The sequence below is a fragment of the Chrysochloris asiatica genome, unplaced genomic scaffold (assembly GCF_000296735.1).
Source record: "Chrysochloris asiatica unplaced genomic scaffold, ChrAsi1.0 scaffold00022, whole genome shotgun sequence".
NCBI lineage: Eukaryota > Metazoa > Chordata > Mammalia > Afrosoricida > Chrysochloridae > Chrysochloris > Chrysochloris asiatica.
Genome location: NW_006408540.1, coordinates 647,892 through 651,184, shown reverse-complemented (window position 1 = coordinate 651,184; position 3,293 = coordinate 647,892).

Below are 3,293 nucleotides of genomic sequence, written 5' to 3'. Positions count from 1 at the left end.
ATTAGGTCAGTACCAAAACAAAGCCATTGAAGGAGAGAAAGCCAAAACTAAATTCCATCCTACAGTACGCGTACTGATTCTGTATGTCTTCCTATTCTTCCCGAAGTGAAGTGCTAGTTGGGAAAGCTTAATGAAAATGTGTGTTTTGCCAATGTTTGTATAAAAACTGACAGATCTTTGTCTGACTTTATAAAATCTCTGATTCTGTGAATCTAATGTAGCATTATTAAAACCTGCATGACTGCTTTTGTCTCCGCATGCGACATATAAAAGCACTGAATGAGTAAGGAAGTCAGTAAAAGGCTGCCAGTGATGTGAAAACCATTCTCATGGCGGTGTGGCTATGATCCTAGGTTCTTCTTTCTGAATTTCTTTTTAGGAATAGGGTAGAAGTTGTTTATCTCACTTTCATGTACTATTAATAGCTACCAGTAATTGAGCACCAACGTTTGGCATGTAAACAGAAATATGTATCGTCTTTTCAAGGATCTCTCAATTAATGATGATGCTATTTTACAGTTGAAGATGCAGATGATCTCAGAGATTAAATAATTTGTCAGACAGCCAGGATTGAAGAAACAAACCAAAAATTGAAATATTTTATTATAATGAGTTTTTGTCTATATTCCAATGGTTTCCCAGTTGCTATTGATTTCACTCTGATTCATAGTGTATGTAAGATTACAATTCTGATCAGTAGGATTTTCAATGGCTGATTATTTTTAAAAGTGGATAGCCAGACTTGCCTACTGAGGAAACTCTGGATAGATTTGAACCACCAATTTTTGTTTAGCAGTCAAGCACATTAATCAGTTGCAGCACCCATGAACTAGGTATAATCTAAAATTTGCTGAAATAAGCACATATGTGGAATATTGGGTATATATGCACATAATAGAAATATGTATAGATTTTCCCAGAAACAAGACTATTTCAAAATATATCAAATATTTATGGGCTCCAATTTAAAAAATACATGATTCATAATATTTACTAAATTATCATTGCTTTATTCTTATCAAATTAATTAGATAAAAAAAAATGAAATCTTTCAAATGAGCTTTCATTGACCATTGACTGTTAGGGTTTATAAAGTAACAAAACATTCCGTGAAGATAGTGTGCTTCCTGATAATATAATTGTATATTTCCTAATTGTCCCTAATTTTAATTTATAGATCATACTTATTATCTGGTCAAGTTATCAGTTTTATTTAGAATACAAGAACAATAATTATATTTTTTTTCTAGAATCTCACCTCTTTATGGATAAATTCTTCACTAAGTAGAATGAAATGCAATGTCACTAATCACAATTGGTTTTTAATGTCAAATTTTTATTAATCATATTACTTTACATATAGTTTTTATTTGGATTTAAAATAAGCTAAGCAAATCTGTATAATATGAACACTACTAGACTAATATTGGAGTCCGGATGTGGTACTGTAGGATACGCAGCTGGACTGCTAATCTCAAGTTCAGCAGTTCAAAACCCATAGTTGATACTTGTAAACTTTATTCAGGGTCACTATGAGTCAGAATCAACTTAAGAGCACTTAATAACAGCAGCAGACTAATATTTGTCATTACCTACATCTTAGAATTTGTGTGATTCAGCACATACATAGGCAAGAAGAATATGAAAACTTCAGAAAAAAACAGATGTATGTAGGAAGCAAGTGTTTTTAATGGTATTTTTTCTAAAGGAATATCAAAAATTCCTTGAATGTTATATAATCCTGGAGCATATTCTCTGCAGGAGCCATATTCTCTGCAGAAGCCATTTTCTTCATTCTAAACAAAGATATACATGGTATACTTTCTTGAGAGGCAAAAAAAAAAATCATTAAAATAATATGGCACTTCCATATTCAGTACTTCTTGGGAAAACGGAATCTATTCAAGTCCTGCCAAGGCTTGTTAAACTCCTTAGTGATAATTGTAAAAGGCGTTTTACACACAACATACACCACTCATAAAGCTTAGGAACAGCAGGTATCGTTGATAGCTCTCAACATGAGTATTTTTGCATTTCTGTGGGATTTCTGAATCAGGATTGATACCAGGTGCCATTCTAAATGTATATGTGCCACAGTGATGAGAAGCAGTTTTAGACACTGCCAAAGGTTCTCTGAGCTGTTACACCACAGATTATAGTTAAATTCCTTAATACCATATTCATAGCATTATTTCCCTACTAAAAGATGGGTTTCACTTATCACAAATTATAAATATTATATTATAAGGTGGTTGTTATATGCTGTTGTGTTGATTCGAACTCATGATGACCCTGTATGGATTTCCTGAGGCTGCAAATCTTTACAGGAGCAGGAAGTCCCACCTTTCTCCTGCAGATTGGCTGGCAGATTTCCACTGATGACCTTGTAGTTACCAGCCTTCGCTAACGGGTCCCTTATTATACTATATGTTGGTATTATTGTTGTTGTATACCTTTGAGTCACTTCCTACTCAGAGCACTCCTTTATGGAGTTTTTGAGAGTGGCTGGTGGGTTTAAACTGCCAATCTTGCTGTTACTAGTCCAGTGCTTATCCTACAATACCACTCTAAGGCTCATATTATAGTATATGTTATTGCTGTTGCTCTATTTATTAAATTATGTGTCACAAGTTGGTTCTGACTACTAGTGACCCTATATAGGGTGTCTGAAGTGGTACATCTTTGCAGGATGAAAAAGTCTCAACTTTCTCCAATGGAATGGCTGGTGAACTCATACTGATGGCCTTGTGGTTCACAGTCCAGTGTTAATTGTACTGAGCCACCATGCTCTATCATATTATATAAAAATATTGTAAATATCATATGAATGTTGTTCTTGATATTAGGTGTATTCAAGTAGGATCTGACTCATATTAGCCTTATATACAACTTTTATTGTGATTTGGGTGAAGGTATACAGAGCAAATCAGCTTTACATTCAACAATTCATACTCATTGTTTTATTGATTGCAATCCCCACAAAGTAACATCACTTATCCCACTTCCTCTCTGTATTTATAGTTTCCAATCCTCCTTCTTTCCTAACCCTTCTGAATGGTGTCCTTGGACAAATGCTGTTCTTTTGATCTCAAATGGTTGACTATTCTAAGGTGTGTGTAAGTGCCTAGTGTTATTCCTCTCCTTATAGACCTGTCTATTGTTTGGCTGAAACTTGACTCATGGGGATGACTTGCACTGTGGATTAATCCGCTGGACAACAAGGAAGGTCAGTTTGAGCCACAAGGTCAGCAGTTCAGTCTCACCAGCCATGCCTTGAAAAGCCTATACAGGGT